Raw genomic sequence first — 19,180 nt, 5'->3', positions numbered from 1 at the left:
CTCTGCTTTCCTTCTGAAGGGAGCTTCTACTTTTTCTAAGAGCAGGAGATGTTTCAAAGGAAGCGTGATACCCTGAAGAGCAGCTTGGCCATGGGACTCAATTTGACTCACAATACAGTTTGGAAGAGAAAAATGCACACCCGCCTATGAAATGCTCAATTGCAGTTATTTTACACGGAGCCTGTGTTTCAGGGAGGCTGAACCTTCCCACCAATGCTCCGTTCCGTGTTGTTGCCATGCAGTGATGGCATTCCATGATGGCAGCAGAGGGGCACTCTGACCAACTGCCGTCTGACACGGAAGTGCGGATGAAGCAAAGGAGTGGAACTGAACTCCTTTGTGCAGAACAAATGGCACCCACTGACATTCAGGGCTCTAGGCCCTGGGGCCGGTGCCGGCCTCACTGGATGTGGCTGTGGCTTTATGTCCTGGGGCTGGTGCCGGTCTTTCTTGCTGTGGATGTGGCTTTAGGTGCAGGGCGGCTGTTGGCCTTTCTGGCTGTTGCTGGGGCTTTAGGCCCCGGGGACACTGCAGGCCTCTTGGGCTGGGGCTGTGGCTTCAGGCCACGTGGCCAGTGCTGGCCTCTGGAGTTCTGGCTGTGCCTTGAAGCCCCTGGACTGGTTCCAGCCTTTCAAGCTGTGGCTTTAGTCCCCACAGCTGGTGCCAGCCTGTCTAGCTTTGGATGTGGCTTCAGGCCCTTGGGCTGGTGCTGGCCTCTCGGGCTGTGGCTGAGGCTTTAAGGCCCAGGGCCACAGCCAGCCACTCGGGTTGTGGCTTTATGCCCTAGGGCTGGTGCCAGTCTGTCTGGCTGTGTTTTTATGCCCCAGGGCTGGTGCTGGCCTCTCTGGCTGTGGCTTTAGGCCTTGCTGCTGGTGCCAGCCTCTCTGCCTGTCGCTGTGGCTTTAAGCCTCAGGGCAGATGCCAGCTTCCCTGCCTGTGGTTGTGGCTTTCAGCCTAGGACTGGTGCAGGCCTCTCGTGCTGGTGCTGCGGCTTTAGGCCTCCGGGCCAATGCTAGCCTGTCTGCCTATGGCTTTATGCCCTGGGCCGGTGTAGGCCTCTCAGGATGTGGCTTTTGGCCCAAAGACTGCTCGTGGCCTCTGTGGCTGTGGCTTTAGGCCTTGGTGCTGGTGCCAGCCTCTCTGCCTGTGGCTTTGGCTTTAGGCCTTGGGCTGGTGCTGGCCTCTCAGGCTCAGGGTGGGGTTTTAGGCTCCTGGGTCAGTGCTGGCTTGTCTGCCTATGGCTTCAGGCCCTGGGCTGGTATAGGACTCTCGGCCTGGGTCTTTTGGCTTCAGGGCCACTGCAGGCCTCTCTGGCTGTGGCTTTAAGCCCCATGGCCAGTGGATGCCTCCCTGGCTGAGGCTTTATGCGCTGGGGTGGGTGCCAGCCTCTCTTCTTGTGGCTTTAGGCCCTGGTGCTGCGTTGGCCACTCAGGCTGTGGCTTTAGGCCCTAGAGCTTGTGCTGGCCTAGAACAACGTGCATTTTAAAATGGCTCATGGAAGGAAATGAAAGCAAGAGAGCACTGAGCTCTTCTGTGTGTTTCCTGGATTGGGATAGAGACAGGAGAGCGTGCTCAGCCACCCTCGTGTGGTTGCTTGTATCCAGCAACAGCAGCCGCAGCTGAGAACATCGTCACATCTTTATTAGGCACTCCTCCGACTGTCTCTTTTTGTCTCTGTTTTCTGGAATGCAGGGATTTCTCTTTGTGGCCCACAAACTCTTTGTGCCAGGATAACCAAGTATGAATTCTCACTGCTCTTTACCCTGCTCAAGAGAAGGTGGCTGTACTGTGAGGGCAGGTGGGGGCAGGGACGAGGGTCAGGAGCAAGGGCTTTGCAGAGGGAATGCTTCTGGCCACCCTGGAAAGGTATTGGTTTGAACTAGCATATAACAAAACCCTCCTTGTTTCCTGGTAGTTCCAAACAAAAAACAATTTGCCATTGTTGCCCTGGAAGGTTCCCTTTCCTAATAGGCCCCACTTGTACCCTGTTCCTGGTACTAGATTGCGCAATTACTTTCTACTGTTTGTCCCCTCAGTATGTTTCAATAGGTTCCCTTAGAACCAACTTCCATAAAGTACTAAAGGGCACAACAGCGTGTCCATCTGGGTACGCACCCATCTGTCAGCTAGCTCTCTTCCCTTCTAAATCATTAATTAGATTCCCGTCCCCTCTAAAATGCTCCACAGGCTGACTCAGGTTCAGAGATTTGAAGTTTACCATCTGGAATTAAAGCCAGTTCTGCTATTTCTTTTCCTTCAACTGCCTGTTTTGCCACCTGATCCCTATCATATTTCCAGTTTCCTGGACAGTGTCACCTTTCTGATGTCCATCACAGTGTATAACAGCCACGCTCTTTGGTAGATATACACCGTGCTCAATTTGTTTTCCCTGTGTGTGAGCACTCCTTGCTCTTTCCAGATGGTACCATAAGTGTGTGCCACCCCAAATGCATATTTAGCATCTGTCCATACGTTTAAGGCTATTTTAGACCTCTTAGTGGAAGTCCCTACAGGTAACGGTTGTACTCTGATTACCTGCTCAGTAGCAGTTACTGCATATCCTGCCTTACGGTTCCTTTGTCTCACTAAACTGCTTCTGTCGATGAATGCAGGAATCCTCAGCATCATCTGGTAGTTCCTTCTTTAGGTCTGGCCCACTGGCACAGACAGTCTCCATGCAGTCACACAGTGCCGGCTCGAAGGTAGCTCTGCGTTGGTGTCCTGGGAGCCCAGCAAATTGCTTCCTTCCTTCTCTTTGATCAGTTGAGCTTTCTGTTGAGAAACTTGATAACCATCTAAGCCAAGAAATGCATCAAACTCACAGTCCACTACACACAGTCCTCTGTGCTTACTGGGCACCCACATGCTGCAGTAAAGTTCCACCCTGGGATGGAGGAACCCATGTCTTGGGCTCACAAGCCGACTGGCTCTCACAAATCATTGGGCTGTTCTCACAACCCTGCGTAACACTGTCCAGGTTAACTGACGCTTTTCTCCCCATTCTGGGGGTCTCCTATTCAAAGGCAAATAACCTTAGGCTTCCTTTGGCCAAACCAGGCAGAAAAGGCATCCTTCAAATCCAGAAGGTAAACTCCACCTACTCCTTCCCTAACTTAGTTAATAAAGTGTATGGATTTGCCACTACAGACTGTATACATTCAACAATTCTATTCCTTGCCCTCAAATCTTGTACTAAACTATAGCACTTGCTCTCCAATTTTTCATCAGCAAGATTGGAGTACTGTATTTGGATTCACATTCAATTAGTAATCCAAAATCCAAAAGTTACCTAGTTTTTCTTTTATCCTTCTACAGTTGCATATCCTCAAAGGGCACTGCTTTACCCTGACTGAGCTAGCACTAGCTCTTGCTTTTAACTTAGGGCTGCAGTTTGTCTCTACCAGCCATCCCTGGTACCCACACTCCTAAGCATACTTTATTTAAGATTTCTGTAACTTCTGGGGGTACAACATTGTTTTTCTCAGTTTGTATTAAAGCCAGACTTACAATTTGCCATCAGTTAATCTTGTTTGACCCTTAGCTCCAGTTTTATTGAATCTAATCTCTGCATCCATTTGTTCTAATAAGTCTTGCCAGGGTAACGGTTTTGGAGAACCTGGCATGTACAAGGATTTATGTATTCCTACTTATTTTCTCAGCCTATATTTAATTGATCCCAAAAGGTAAGCTTTTTCTTGTTGGGCACTAGCTCCTACTACTGTTACAAAAACCATCTCCGGGTGGTAAGAGGCACCCGTACCCACCAGAAAATAAACCTCTTTATCCTTCTCCCCTAGCTGTAGTTTAAACAGTGGATCTGCTACGGTAAACTTCCCAGGTTCCCATCATCCAGCTTTTGTGATCAGAGATGGTTCCCTCTCACTCAGCTTGATAGGATTTCTCCACCAGTGTCCCATTTCCCTGCAGTTTGTGGGGCAGAGCCCTCCCTGGGCTCTTCCAGCCCCCCCCCTCCCCCCACCTCTTCCTGAAGGGACCTCTGGGTCCTATGGCCCTGCTCTATTGCAGCAACAGTAGCAGCTGCTGTTGTTCTTCCCAATCTCCTCCCTATCTCTGTTCCTCAGGCAGTTCTTCCATACCACTCATCTCTCTTCAATCCTGACATCCCTGTTACACCTTGCTCATCTCTGCCTTCCTCAGCCTTGTCTTTCCCAAACCTTTTTCACTTTCCAAACTCTCATCGTTACATGAACTACTAACATCATATTTCAGCATCATCTAGCACTGGGATTTCGGGTTTCCTAGATCTCTGCAGATGAAGGCTATTCTCATTTCCAGTGCCCCGTCCTCTCCACCCCCCCTTCACAAATAGCACTGTTTACAGCAGCAGTCTCCGGCCCTGGCTCCCTTTCTCATTCCAAGTTCTGCTCATGGGGGTCCCTTCAAAACCCACGAATCAAACACCCTCCAGTTCCCACAAACACCCAATACTTGGTCTCATGATTAGAATACTCACTTAGAAAAACTGGTCCCGCTACTTCATATCTCTTCCCAGTTTCTCATTTGATGTTCCCTCTGTCTCACCCACAACGTCTCTCCTGTGAGCCAAAATACAACCCAGGGAGTCATTTCTGGTATCTTCTTAGACACCCCTTGTCCCATAACAGCTTCTTAATAATACTTTCACACCACAAACAGTTAACAGTCACAAAGACAGTGACAATAACCAGGACAGTTTATCCTCAGGATCCTTCCTCTCTCCACCTCCCCACAGGACCCGACCTTTCTTCTGTACTCCTTTCCCACTCTTGCACAGCTGCCCACCTAATTGCACCTCCTTCTTCTCCAGTAAACAACATACCCATGAGAAACATCATTGCCATCCCTGAGAGGAAATTAGGCTCCACAAATTGATCTAACTGTTCTGCTCCTCTTATAGGATCCTCAGTTAAGGAATTCATTTCCTTTTGGAAATTCCTAACCTCTCTGCTAGTCAAAAGGGGGAGACCCCCTGGACACCCCAAGACCCCTCCAGGACATCTCCAGACCCTTCTGGATTAATCCAATGACCCTCTAGATCCATTTGGGGACACCCTGGCCACCCCAAGACCCTTCTGAGACACCTCTAGTTCCTTCTGGATGACTCCAGTGCTGGACCTGTCTGCTAGTCAAAAGGGGGAGACCCCCTGGACACCCCAAGACCCCTCCAGGACATCTCCAGACCCTTCTGGATTAATCCAATGACCCTCTAGATCCACTTGGGGACACCCTGGCCACCCCCAAGACCCTTCTGGGACACCTCTAGTTCCTTCTGGATGACTCCAGTGCTGGACAGGGGGGTTGTGGGGGGGAAGAAAAGGGTTAGTGGGGCTTCTATGGGGTGGAAGGAAAGTCGGGGTGGAGAGGAGGGTTGCGGGGAATCTAGGAGGGAAGGTGTGAATGGGACTTCTGTGGGGTGGAAAGGGGGTCTGGAGGTGGAGGGAGGCGTGAAAGGGAGAAACTGAGGGGTTCTGGGGGGCTTCTATGGGGTGGAAAAGAGGTCTGGGGGCAAAGAGAGGGAGTTGTGGGGTGGAAAAAGAGGGAAAAGAGGCTTCTGTGGGTACAACGGGGGACTGGGGGTGGTGTGGAGCATTGTGGAGGGGAACTTAGGGAGTTGAGGGGGGGGGGGGCAATGGGCTTCTGTAGGGCAGAAAGGGGAGTCTGGGAGCGGACAGGGGGGTTGTGTCTGGGGAAAAAAGGGTGAGTGGGGTCTCTATTCAGAGGAAAAGGGGCCTGGGGGTGGAGAGGGGGTGGCAGGGGGAAGCTGGGGGGTTGTGAGGGGCTTCTATGGGGTGGAAAGGGAGTCTGGGGGAGATCTTGGGGGGTTTTGGAGCGGGAAGGGAGGAATGGGGTCTCTAAGGTGTTGAAAGAGTGTCTGAAGTGGGAAAGGGGTGAACAGAGTCTCTAAGAGGCAGAAAGAGCATCTGGGGGAGGAGTGAGGGGTGGGACAGGAGAGTCAGAGGTTGTGGGGGGATTCTATTGGACAGAAAGGGGGTCTGGCTGGAGGGGACTGGGGGTCAAAATGGGGGAATGGACACCAGGGGACAGGGAGGAGGGCACGGGGTGGGGGGGGGGAGGGAGAGGGGGAGGTACAGGGGACTTTGGGAGTCAGAAAAAAGGGGTCAGGAGGTGGGGGGGAAGGGAGGACAGGAGGCCCTGTGGAGTAAAATAGAGGGGAGTGGGGGGTGGGGCGGGGGACAGGGGACACCAGAGATCAGAATAGTGGACTAGGGAGGGAACGGGGGGAGGGGAGGGGACGGACCCTGGGGATCAGAATGGGAAATGGGTGGACACGGAGGGAAGGCACTGAGGGGAAGGGGGGAAAAGGACTCAAGTGGTCAGAATGAGGGAACTAGAGGATGGGGACTGGGTGTAAACCTAGGGGACAGACAAAGGCCCTGGGGGGCCGTTGTGGGCGGCCCATGGCGGGGGGAGAGGGGGGACACAGGGCACCTCCTGCCCCCGGGCAGAGGCCCTGAGGACCACAAAGGCCCCACGGGGCCAACACAGAGCGAGCGGCACGCGGCCCCCCACCCTCTTAACCCCGGCACATGAACCGATCCCCCCCCCCCACCCCGAACACCCACCTGTAGAAGCTGAGGCGGCGCCCGGAGCCGCCCCGCGGCGTTGGAGCACTGCGGAGCACAGCAGGACAACCTCGAGGCCGCCGCCTCACCCGGGCGCAAGGCGATGACGTCACAGCGTGGGACGACGCGCCATGGCAGCATCCAAAGGGGACAGCCGCGCTGAAGCGCGGTTGTTATGGATACACAGCCACGCGTGCGCCGTCGTCACGCGGACGGCTGTACGCCGTGCCATGAATGAGGGCGCGCCGTCGCCGTCGCCGTCGCAACGCAGCTGAGTGACGTCCTGGCAGATAGAACAAACCAGGTGTGAGCACTGTCTTTCCAAAGTTACACTGAAGCCGTTGGAGGAAAGGTCGGACCTCAGGCCTTCCCGCGGCACCAACTACTGACGGCGGATTTGCTCACAGATCCTTCACAGCTGTTTCAAAGAACCATTCTGTGATTCTATGATCTTCCAGGACCCTTCCAAGCCACACCATCCTGTGGTTCTATCATCTTCCAGGACTCTTCCAACACAAACCATTCTATGGTTCTGTGATCACTAAGGAACCTCCCAAGCCACGCCGTCCTGCAGTTCTATGATCTTCCAGGACCCTCCTGTGCGGGTGATGTCACAATGATGTGATGACCTCACAGAGGCCCTGGGGTGGGGCAGGGGCAGTGGGTCAGCGCTGAACCTGCCTGCCTCATTCTGCGGTTGGTTCTGGTCCAGCGAGGAGCTGTGCGAGTGGTGCAGCAATGCGGGCCCAGTTTGCCAGCGGGACATTAACAGATCTGCAGCGTGTGAATCTGCTGGAGGAGCTGCTGCAGGTGAGCTCTGGGTGCACAGACACAGAAGGGCCGGCGGGGCGAGCTGCCGGCTGGAGGGCACCCTGCCCATGGCATGGCAGCAGAGGGCCGGGCACCTCCGGCGGGATGCAGAGCTGCCGGCAGCACCTCGGTGCCAACGCCGCTCCTCTCCCCTCCCACAGGCTCATGAGCGCGCCGTGGAGAAGCGCAAGGCTGAGGCCAGGGAATCCTTGATGAAGGTGAGCAGATGTCCCCTCGTGTGGGTCTGCAGCTCCAGCCCTGTGGGCACTGGTTGCCATGATGGAGGGGGCAGGAGGGGACAACGGCATGGAGCTGCCATCAGACGGAGCTCCGTGGGAGTGCGGATGCCGTGATGGCCGCTCCTCTTCTCCTTTCCCGCAGGATGCCCAGCAAATACGGGAAGAAAGAACGACTGCCACGAAAGATGAGCTGGATGCAGGTAGGGTGGAGCGAGGGGCTCGTCCTCAGAGCTCAGCGTCCTCACAGCTCTGGCTCTGCGGGAGGACCTCGGTCCCCGGTCCCTCGGGTCCATGGGGCCCAGTGCAGCCGCCCCACATGGCACACCCTTGTCTTTGCAGGAGAAGCAGTTCATTGCCCAGCTGGAACAGCAGCTGCAGGCTGAGACAGAGGAGATCGAGGTAGCGTGGAGGGGCGAGGGGATGGGGGCTGCCTGACCCCAGGTGGGGACCTGGAGGGCAACTGCAGCAGGGCACGGGCACTCACGCTTTTGTCTGCCAGGTGCTGCGCCAGGAAAAGACAGCGCCTGCAAGAGGAGCGGGAGGAGCTGGAGCTGGAGGGTGCCTGGTGAGTGGGACTGGGCCTCTGCAGCACCCGGGGCAGCAACGGGACTGCAGTGCTGCTGGGCTTGGGGCTTGGGTTTCAGTTGGGCACATGGTGTGACAGAGCAGCCCGACCCCAGCCCGGGGGTGGGCACGCACTGCTGGGGAGCCCGCGTGCTGACAGAGGCCGGCACCCTCCAAGCAGGCCTTGTTCCCTACAGGCAGCAGCATCAGCTGGAGCTGGAGGCAGCCCACGTGCCTGGGGCTGTGCTGCCGGAGCTGGTGGAGGCAGAGCTGGTAAGGGGCAGAGCCCAGCGCACCCTCACCCCATCCGACAAGGGTGTCCTCGGGGACAGGGCTCCCTGCAGCGCTGCGGCTGTGCTGCTGCGCTGCCGGGCTGCCACTGTCCTGCACGAGCCCCGGCTGTGCAGCAGGGCCTGACCAGCGCCCCTGCCCCAGTCTTCACCTACAGGAGAAGGCTGAGCGGGCGAGGAGACGTGGGCTCGCCTTCTGGATGAAGTGAGTATCCCCTCATTGCCCTGTGCCCAGCCGGCAGCAGCCGGGCTCCCGGCAGTGGGCTGATGGCCTGGACCCCTGCTGCAGCCGGCGGGCTCCCGGGTGTCCCCTTTGGCGCTGTGTGGGGCTGTGCTGCCGTGGGGTCGGGACGCCTCATTCCTGGCCCTCTTTTGCCCCCAGGACTGATCTGCCTCATCTTTGTCAGCCTCCAGCTGCTGCTCGTTGCCGTGCTGGGCTGTGCAGTGCTGTACGCCCAGCACTATGACCAGGAGCTGTTGTATCGGCTCCTGCTGCGAGTGCTGCCCCAGGCAATGTACGCTTCCCTGGCGTACTTTGCGAGCAGGAGCCTGCGTGTGGTCTGTGATGGGCTGCTGCCCATCTGACCGCCCCTCTCAGTCCCCCCTCCCAGCTCGGGGCTGCGCGGTGGGGCGCGGGGAGAGGGCTCTGTCCCCACGGAAGGGGCCTCTCCTGTGCTCCTGCCCCCAGGGGCGCACAGGCACAGCTGTGGGGCAGTGCCGGCAGGCGGCTGAGTGCCACCACTTTGGACTTACAAATAAGTTTGTACTGTCGTCGTGAGTCGTCAGCTGAACACCACCACCTCCGACGACCCATCAGACTGAAGATCTGCACCTGACACCAGGACGTGGCTTCTTGGATTCTTTGAGTCTTCGTAGCAGCCATTTCCTACAGCTGGTTACCTCGAAGGCTTATGAATTGTAATTAGCCCATTAGGCAATGTTACCTCCAATGGGCTGTTGTCAGTTGTTAAGAACGCTGTCAATAAATGGATGTGTATTAATCCTCTGAGTTTGGATGACTCCATTGCGGCAGTGACCCTTTGCTGACCAGGGGAGGCGCGACTCGGGAGATGGAAAATACCCTAGAGACGTAGATTGATATGTATACGTCATAAAATATTTTACAAACGGGCAACAAACCCGAAAACGAGTGGGTCGTCGGACCTCGTTTTTGTGAAAGGAATGCATCAGCGTCTGGAAAAGACCAGCAAGGACTGATAGGGGTGAATAGAGACCAATAGGAATCAGTAGAAACCAATTGGAATGCACCCCTGTGTGCCCCGGGGCCAGTGCTGGCCTCTCAGGGTGGGGCTGTGTCTTTAGACACAGCTTGAACTCCGTGGACTGGTTCCAGCCTGTCAGGCTGTGGCTTCAGGCCCTGGGGTCAGTGCTGGCCTCTCTAGCTGGGGCTGAGGCTTTAGGTCCCTGGGGGTGGCCAGGAGGGAGAGGGAGGGGATTGTCCCGCTCTACTCGGCTCTTCCTGTGAGGCCCATGTGGAGCACTGCGTCCAGGCCTGGGGCCCCCAGCACAGGAAGGATGTGGAGTTCTTGGAGGAGGTCCAGAGGAGGGCCACTAAGATGGCCAGAGGGCTGGAGCACCTCTCCTGTGAGGAAAAGGTTGAGGGAACTGGGCTTGTTCAGCTTGAGAAGAGAAGGCTCCGCAGAGACCTCATGGTGTCCTTCCTGTACTTGAAGGGAGCGTATAAACAGGAGGGGGAAGGGTTGTTTACGAGGGTGGACAGTGATGGAACAAGGGGGAACGGTTGTAAACAGAGACAGGGGAGGTTTACGTTAGATATGAGGAGGAAGTTTTTCACCCAGGGGGTGATGACGCACTGGAACAGGTTGCCCAAGGAGGCTGTGGATGCCCCATCCCTGGAGGCATTCAAGGCCAGGCTGGATGTGGCTCTGGGCAGCCTGGTCTGGCGGTTGGCAACCCTGCCCACAGCAGGGGGTTGAAACTGGATGATCATTGTGGTCCTTTTCAACCCAGGCCATCCTATGATCCTTCTGATATGATTCTAGGACTGCTTCCAGCCTTTTGGGCTGTGACTTCAGGCCCTTGGGCCAATGTTGGCCTTGATGAGAGGGGCTTCATGCCCATGGGGCTGGTGCTGGCCTCTCTGGCAGTGGCTTCAGGTCCCAGGGCAGGTGCTGGCCCTTTGGGCTGTCCTGTAGCCCCCATGGCCAGTGCCAGTATGTCGAGCTGTGCCTTAAAGGCCCCGGAGCCTGGATGCCGCCCCTATGTGGCATAGGCTTTAGGCCCCAGGGCTGGTGCTGGACTCACTGGATGTGTCTGTGGCTTTCGGTCGTGGAGCTGGTGCCGGCCTCTCGGGCCGTGACTCTGCCTTTAAGCCCGTAGGGTAGCGCCGGCCTGTCTGGCTCTGGCTGTGGCCTTAGGCCCAGAGCTGGTGCCGGCCTCTGCGGCTGGGGATGAGCCTTTAGGCCGTGGTGCCAGTACAGGCCCGCCTGCCTGTGGCTTCTAGCCCCGGGGTTGGTTTAGGCATCTTGGGCTGTGGCTTTAGGCCCTGAGGTCGGTGCTGGCCTCTCTTTTGGCTTTAGGCACAGCAGCTGGTGCTGGCCTCTCAGGCTGTGCCTGTACCTTCAGGTCCTGGGGCCGGTGCTGACCTTTCAGGTTGGACTAAAGTATATGGAGGCCTGGCAGGTGGACTGTATCACACTCCCACAAACTCCCACAAACTCCAGTGACGAAGCAACCACCGCATGCCTGGAAACATATCCTGTGCCCAGTGCCACCACTTGGACCTTGCAAAGCAAGTCCTGTGGCAACATGGCACCCCAGAAAGAACTGAGTCAGACAACGGGACTCATTTCCAAAACAATCTCCTCACCACCTGGGCCAAAGAGCACGGCATCGAGTGGGTATATCACATCGCCTCTCATGCACAGCCTCTGTGAAAATCTAGCAATACAATGGCCTGCTAACAACTGCACCGAGAGCAATGGGTGCTGAGACATTCAGGCGTTGGGATGCACACGTAGCAAAAGCCACCTGGCCAGTCAATGCTCGGGGATCTGCCGATCGAGCTGGTCCTGCCCAATCAAACCTGCACACCGCAGAAGTCAAAGGAATACAGGGCACCCTGGTGACATTCACCGACCCTTGCTGAACATTGGTGGAGATCAAACAGCGGATGTGAGCACAGGGAGGCAGTGAGTGGTGCGTTCCATCAGTAGTGACAGTGACAGTGGGTCACCCCCGCTGGTGCAGATTTTTACGAGCGGGTGAAAATGCAAAGCTAGAGGCGGTGACCGTGCTGAGAAACAGCGTTTGGTAGCTGAGAATTTGCTCTATCAAATAGTGTTGTTGTTTTGCTCTTTGTTGTAGTTTCCCTGGGAATAAGTAGGAGGCCTTGCTTTTGGAGGAGCCTTTGTATACAGCAAAAATCCTCTGAACATCTGTGAACATTCTCTTCATCACTTCCTTTTCCAACCTGTTTTTTCCTATGATTGCTGTCCTAGAACAGCTTCCTGCCAGTTGACATCCTGAAGACCATGACCTGTACCAGCAGGAAAGACAGGATACGGCCATGCTTCTTACTTGGCGCCTGCTGTGCTGCATGCTCTGGAAAACTTTCCAGTTTGTACACTGGACCTCTGGACCTATCAATTCTGTTTGTTAGCATCCCAACAGCAGGAGACACACAACCTTAGAATCAGAATCGTGTGATCATAGGACGGCCTGGGTTGGAAGGGACCTCAAAGATCATTGAGTTCCAGTTTCCCCTGCCCTGGAGAGGGTTGCCAACCGCTCAGATCAAGAGCTAGACCAGGCTGCCCAGGGCCCCATCCAACCTGGCCTTCAACACCTCCAGGGATGGGGCATCCACAGCCTCTCTGGGCAGCCTGTTGCAGCACCTCAACACCCTCTCAGTGGAAACTTTCTCTCTGATAGCTAAGCTAAATCTCCACTCCCATTGCTCAAAACTCTTCCCCTTTGTTCTGTTGTGATCTACCCATGGAAATAGCTGATTTCCCTCCTGCTTGTAAGTTAATTACAATTACTTAATTGTCAGCGGCCTTTAATTACTGGGAGGCCACTATCAGGTGTCCCCAGAACCTTCTCTTCTCCAGACTGAATGGGGCCTTGCAAGGGCAGAGTAGAGAGGGACAGTTATTTCCCTCGCCCTGCTGGACACCCCTCATTTCATGCAACCCAGGAACGGGCTGCAGGTGCTCACTGCTGGCTCAGGCAAAGTTTTTGGTCCACCAGGACTCCCAAGTCCTTCTCAGCAGGGCTGCTCGCAAGGAGTTCTTCTCCCAGTCTGTACGTGTATCTGGGATTGCCCCAACCCAGGCGCAACACGCTGCACTTGACCTTATTGGACCTCCTTAGGTTCACATCCTCCCAGACGATGATTGTCACCAACTTTGTGAAGAAATGAAAGAACCTTGAAAGCAACAAGAGGTGTTTCAGGCTGGACGTTAGGAAAAATTTCTTCTCACTGCGATGGGCTGCCCAGGGAGAGACCGCAGTCAGCGTTCCTGGACATGTTCAGGAAATGTTTAGATGTGCTACTGAGGGACATGGTGTAGTGGGAAATAGTGGTGGTAGGTGGATGGTTGGGCTGGATGATCTTGGAGGTCTTTTCTCCTCGTGCCTTGAGATCGCTTGCTGCGGTTCTGGCCAGGCCGGTCCGAAGCAGCTGCTCTTGACGAGTGAGTGTTCAGTGCTAGATGTTCAGCGCTCGGTTGCTCAGGGCAGCTCCTCCACAGGTCGTGTTTCCAGGCCTCTGGCCTTCTCCTCCTTGCTTCTGAAATGTTCCTGGTAACCCCACGTTGTTCTTGGAACAATGCTCACGACAGCAGTGCTCAGAAGAGGCACGTGTTGCAGCCCTGAGCCAGGACCCGTGGCTGTGACACAGCCTTTCCCACACACAGGCTCTCCTGGCCGAGGGGGGGCAGCCATCTCTCTGCCTCTCTTTCTCCCTTCCCTACTAGTTGCCCAGCTGCAGTGTTTTGCTCCTAAGCTATGCCAGCGCCTCCCAGAAAGCCCTTCTCTTCCCACCAGGGATCTAAAGGAGCAGCGAGTTGGAAGGAAACTCTTGGGCCTCACGCATAGCTACGCCTTTCAAACGCTGCCTATTCGTGGGCTTTGGTGTGCTCTGCGTGCCACCAGAAGAGAGCGTGACACTGGAAAATGAGGAGCTCGAGATCCCAAGGCTCCAAGGAGTGTAGCCACCTTGTCTGTCAGAGCCAAGGGGTCTTGGAAGGAAGAGTCTCCCATTGTCCCTCTACCTCTGCTTTTCTTCAAAGAGACGGCACTGTCTCGCTCCCATTATCAGAGCGAGAGGAGGTTCTTTTATTCTATGTACACCTGACAGAGAGCTTAAGACACCACGGGTTAAATGTTAGCCCGTCCGCTTTATTACAAACCCAAGTTGTTTAGGGAGATGGGGAAGGGAAGACGGGCGATAGAAAAGATAGCAAATAAAAGCAAGCCGTCTTTGTAGGAAGCAAGAGAGAGACAGTCACCACCACAGGTCCAGCGTGGTTCGTAGCTCAGACGTCGATCTTCAGTAGTGATGGGTCATCAGGGGTCGTTGTTCAGTTGACGACAACGGTCAGCTCTCTTTGGAGTGGCGGCTTGTGGCTTTGGGATCTCAGCAGAAACTCCTTTGTCCCCATCTCCCGCGCCTTGCCAGCAGATAGGAGGGAGCAGGGAGGTGCCCACCTGCATCCTGTTTTTCGCAGGATACGATGGCGTTGTTCCCTCAGTTCTCCTATACCAAGCTGGAGTTTTTGGTCACAGCCCACACCTTCCTCAAGTAAACACTCCTCAGCACTCTTTTCCAAAGGCAAACAGCTGCAAAGAAATGCTTTCAAATGTAAAATTGTCCACCAAGTGATGCTGATTGCCACACCCACCTGTCATCTCCTAGCCAAGTCAGAGTCTTATGGCAAGAAGTGCCTCCGAAAGCAAACTTGGAGCCAAAACCAAAGAAGGGTGCAGACAGGCCCCCAGGAATGGCACAGAGAGGAATCGCACACCTGTTTGGCAGCCTCAGGTGGAGCTCTGCTTCTCCTGGGCACCCCATGCCCTGGTCAGCGTGGACAGGACATCCCCCGCCTGGGGAAGCCCCGCTTTGGTCTTTGGTGGCTGACTCTGCAGAGATCTGGTCCTCCTGTGCATCAGTGGCACCGCAGCAGAGGCGCTGTAGGTGCGCTCCTCGGGCAGGCTGGTCTCAGAGCTCGAGGACCATAGGGCTGCCAGTGGTGTTTGTTGCAGGGCTGGGGCTCCACGGTGCTTTCTGAGCTTGGCCTGTGCCTTTTGCGGCACTCCTCCTCCAGCGGGGGCTTTCACCGCGCCGTGTTCTTCTTCTTTGCCACTTGGAGGTTGCGCTGCCTCTGCTGGAGCCATCTCTGCCGCCTTGCTTTTGGTAGAGCATTTTCCCTTCTTTTTTTTCTGAGGCTGCTTTTTGGCAGAAGACGCCCCCGGGACCGCTGGCAGCTGACTGAAAGGACACAGCGGGAGGGGTCTGCCTGAGTGGGTGATGGCTTTGGGGCCGTATAATGCAACCCCGAGCCAGGACCCTGGGCTGCAACGCAGCCTTCCCCACGCGCAGCTCTCGGGGCGCGCTGGCGCTCTCTTGAGGGCTGGAGAGGGGCCAGCCGTGTGAAATGGGGGCTCCCGGCAGCCCCATCCCACCCCTCCACGTGCTGCATTCAGCACTGCTGGCCGGCCCTGAACAGTGACTGCCTGGGCTTGGGGAATGGGCCCTTGCCGGCTCAGGGAAACACCCCGTGCAGATCCCAACCCTGAGCCTGCAGTCTCACCTGGCCTTCTTCTTGACATCGCTTGTTTCCTTCTCAGGCTGTTTTTTCCACTAGAAAGGTAACGCGGATCCAGCTGGGGAGGGGTGGCAATTCAGGAAGTTCCTCTGGAATTGGGAAGGAGAGATCTCGTCAGAGGGGGATGACTGTGAACCTGCTGGCCCGGTGACACGCAGGCCTGTCCCAAAGCACCCGAGAGGGCCGCTCTGCTCCCCTCGCAGATGCGATCCCCAGAGACCGCGGGCCCTCTGTGTCTCGTGCCCAGCTCCTCCTCTCCGGGGCGCAGCTCTGTTTTGGGGCTGCCTGAGTGGCATTTGCTTTGGGAAAGAGGAGCTGGGTGGTGCGAGTGAGGTGGCAGTCTCTTTTGGGAGCTCGTTTCCTGTGAGGAGGACTGGGCCTAGGACCCCCCCGGCTCTTGCCATAGCCAGGGATGGGGGCACTGTGGGAACATCGCACCCAGCGTCTTAGACTTCATGAGGACAACGTGTGGTCAGGAGGAGAGGCAGTGCCGAGCTGCCGTGAATGGTTTCACAAGTCAGAGCCTTTGGATGATCGTGGGCTGAGGATTTTCCCATCGCACATTGGATGAGTGTAGGATGGAGAGGAGCTGGCAGCTGCTTTACCTTTCTTGCCCTGGTCAAGAGGTGGCAATGGGACATGGCAGGCCTTGCGGGCTGTCCTGGGTGGTGGTTTGGGTACAAACTCCCGTCGAAACCTGTACAAAAGGAGAAGACACGGTGTGAGCCACGGCTCCAGCTGCCCTTTCTGCTCGCTGGGATCACCTGCTCACAGGCAGACGGTCACATCACCTATGTTTGCCTGGGTTCCCATGGCAGGACGCCCATGGTCACAAGGAGCAAACGTTGCTGCAGGAGAGCTGAGCAGCTGCATCAAGCAGGGGCTGCAGCCACAAACATACTCACCTGGGAAAGACGATGACTCGGCCACAGGACGTCAGGGAGGCTACAGCTGCCACCCGGGACACCACCATGTCCCGCAGCCGGGGCACCTGCAGGGCAGGAACAGGGAGGATGTGGGACGTCCTTGTCACAGCTGAGGCACTGGAGAGCTGCTGGAGGAGCCCAAGGCCGGAGAGCTGACAGCACCACAGCACTTGCACGGCCCGGGCAGCTGGCCAGCTTCTGGTGAGCCACGTGCAGGCAGCACAAGGGCCATGGAGAAGCCAAAAGCTCACCTTGAAAACAACTTTCTCTAGGTTCTCTTTCCCGCTGATCCTCTCGAGGAAGTCGTAGTAGAACTTCATCTGAACTCTCGTTCCCTCGATGAGGAGCACTCCTATGTCCTTCAGGACAAAGGCAATGTTCTCCCCCTTCCTCAGGCAGTGGGAAACTAAGGGACGTGGTGCCAAATATGCAGGCCTTCCCAGTCTGCCAGGTCACAGATGCGGCCGCGGCCACCTCAGTGTACTTGAGGGGCTGCACCTCCTTATGGCCTGGAAAATCACACCAGAGTGTCAGAGTCTGTCACGCAGCGGCTCTTCCACCGGTGCTTCCCAAGTGCTGCTCATTGCAGTCACCGCCCAGGACAACGCCCTCTTTGGACGGTCTCTGTGGAGGGGGTGGTTTGCTTTTGAGAATGGAGGCGATAGCCCCCTTTGTCCCATCTGTGCAGCCAGAAAGGGTTGAAGCCCCCTCCTACCTGGTGGGTAGCTCTCCATCAGGTTGTGGATGCCCGCAAGGTTCCTGGCCAGGCGAAACGCAGGCCACTGCAGAGTCATGGCTCCATCCTCAGCCTCAATCCGTTCGGAGACGATGCTGAAGGAACCGAAGGTGGGAATTCGGACCCCCTGCGTGTGGAAAGAGAAGGGAAGGGCCGAAGGGTTAAGGCTGGAGGAAGAGCTGAAGGTTGCCCTGTGCGGGGACTGTGCTTCGAGTCCTGCTGTGCCCTCTCCCACTGTTCAGAAGCCCAGGCCAGGCCAGGGCCGTGGGAGAGGAAGGAAGGCCATGTTAGGAAGGAGCTGCCCGGTCCTCTCCTTTCCTCCCTTTGCCCTCCCACAACACAGCACAGCAGTCAAGGCAGAAGCAGCCTCGTGGAAGCCAGAGGTTTCCAGAGACTGGGGTCAGCCCCAGCACACCACACCACATACCACAAGTCATACCACGCATGCGGGAGGCCCGCTGGTACTTGACAGGGATTTGGGGGCTGAGTTCCCTGCTTGCATTCTGTGGCCCAAGGCGAGGGGACTCCCCACCCCTCCAAGCAGACAAGCAGGAAGACTTGGCCGACCCACCTTGCGTAGCAGGAGCTGCTCCTGGACGCAGATGGCCACCGCATCCCAGACGGCAACTCGCTCTGGAGGGCAGAGGAAAAGCAGGGTCACACTCTGCTTCTGCCGCTTCCCGGCGCTCCTACTGCCTCGCAGCGGGAGGGAGGTGGCAGATGGAAAGTGTCCTCACTGTCCCCAGCCCCAAAGGGAGACAGCCCTGAGATGGTCCCCGTGCTGGCTCTCCCGCTCAGTGCCAGGACTTGCTGGCAGCTCTGCTCCTGTGCTGGCAGTGGACCCTGCGTACCTTTGGCGGTGACCTCCGGCATTTTGTAGTCACGCTGTGTCGCGGGGCCATCCTCCCAGAATTGGATCTTGGCCCGCTTCACCGCAGCAGGACGCCCCGCATTGGCAACAGCCACGTGGGAGCTCATCCCTTCCAGATGCATCTGCTTCTCTGCCCGATGCTCCTTCAGGATGCAGGGGCCACCACTGGGCACCGCCTTCAGACCCCTCCTGGCTGGCCATGTCATAGACGTCGCCACGGCGACACAGCGGCAAGTGGCCAATGCTGTCAGTTGCCCATTATGACAAGCGCTGGCACAGCAGCCTGCTGCCCGCCCTGACACGGCACGAGCCCAGCTCTGCCCCTTGCTGGTTGGCACTCCCCCACACCTGGACCCCTTGTGTGCCAGCAGCACCACACCAGAGGTGGTGGTCCTGGGCCCCTCGCTCCTAAACTTCAGTCATTTGGCTGATCGGGAGCTTGGTGGCTGCAGCGCTCACTTACTCCCTTTGGGCACCGAGGGCAGGCTGGCCTTTGAGCTCCATGAAGACCACGGGGCGGGTTTCGCTGCCTTGACTCGGCCCAGGGCTGGTGCTTGGCCTTGGGTTCCACGTTAGCCCTGAGTTTGGCCAGATGCTTTTCAGGCAGAAGACACCCCTGGAACACCCATGCCCTCTTAGAGATGGTCAGCTGAACGCCTCGAGAAGGTGGGAGAGAGAAGCAACATTTCCAGGGAGCTCGGCAGCAGACGTCTATTCTCTGCTTTCCTTCTGAAGGGAGCTTCTACTTTTTCTAAGAGCAGGAGATGTTTCAAAGGAAGCGTGATACCCTGAAGAGCAGCTTGGCCATGGGACTCAATTTGACTCACAATACAGTTTGGAAGAGAAAAATGCACACCCGCCTATGAAATGCTCAATTGCAGTTATTTTACACGGAGCCTGCGTTTCAGGGAGGCTGAACCTTCCCACCAATGCTCCGTTCCGTGTTGTTGCCATGCAGTGATGGCATTCCATGATGGCAGCAGAGGGGCACTCTGACCAACTGCCGTCTGACACGGAAGTGCGGATGAAGCAAAGGAGTGGAACTGAACTCCTTTGTGCAGAACAAAGTGGCACCCACTGACATTCAGGGCTCTAGGCCCCGGGGCCAGGTGCCGGCCTCACTGGATGTGGCTGTGGCTTTATGTCCTGGGGCTGGTGCCGGTCTTTCTTGCTGTGGATGTGGCTTTAGGTGCAGGGCGGCTGTTGGCCTTTCTGGCTGTTGCTGGGGCTTTAGGCCCCGGGGACACTGCAGGCCTCTTGGGCTGGGGCTGTGGCTTCAGGCCACGTGGCCAGTGCTGGCCTCTGGAGTTCTGGCTGTGCCTTGAAGCCCCTGGACTGGTTCCAGCCT

The 19,180-nt window shown here is 56.5% G+C and overlaps 2 long non-coding RNA genes and 1 other non-coding gene across 5 annotated transcripts; 2 read left to right on the top strand and 1 right to left on the bottom strand.

Moving 5' to 3' along the window:
- Positions 1 to 1,828: 1,828 nt before the first annotated feature.
- On the bottom strand, positions 1,829 to 6,686 carry LOC121108694. 3 transcript variants are annotated; one of them, XR_005843360.2, is made up of 3 exons: positions 6,585 to 6,686; positions 4,475 to 4,556; positions 1,829 to 2,795 (listed from the first exon to the last, which is right to left on the bottom strand). It is a non-coding gene; the product is annotated as an uncharacterized LOC121108694 (long non-coding RNA). The 3 variants fall into 3 exon arrangements; XR_005843361.2 differs by having other exon boundaries at positions 1,829 to 2,783; XR_005843359.2 differs by having other exon boundaries at positions 1,829 to 2,772.
- A 6-nt stretch (positions 6,687 to 6,692) lies between these two features.
- On the top strand, positions 6,693 to 7,838 carry LOC121108695. The gene is made up of 3 exons (XR_005843362.2): positions 6,693 to 7,394; positions 7,556 to 7,612; positions 7,776 to 7,838. It is a non-coding gene; the product is annotated as a ribonuclease Y-like (transcript).
- A 308-nt stretch (positions 7,839 to 8,146) lies between these two features.
- On the top strand, positions 8,147 to 8,765 carry LOC112531407. The gene is made up of 3 exons (XR_005843364.1): positions 8,147 to 8,198; positions 8,395 to 8,470; positions 8,646 to 8,765. It is a non-coding gene; the product is annotated as an uncharacterized LOC112531407 (long non-coding RNA).
- The last annotated feature ends 10,415 nt before the right edge of the window (positions 8,766 to 19,180 follow it).

The sequence above is a fragment of the Gallus gallus genome (genome assembly GCF_016699485.2).
Source record: "Gallus gallus isolate bGalGal1 chromosome 32 unlocalized genomic scaffold, bGalGal1.mat.broiler.GRCg7b 32_unloc3, whole genome shotgun sequence".
NCBI lineage: Eukaryota > Metazoa > Chordata > Aves > Galliformes > Phasianidae > Gallus > Gallus gallus.
This window is presented reverse-complemented; position numbering and strand designations above follow the sequence as displayed.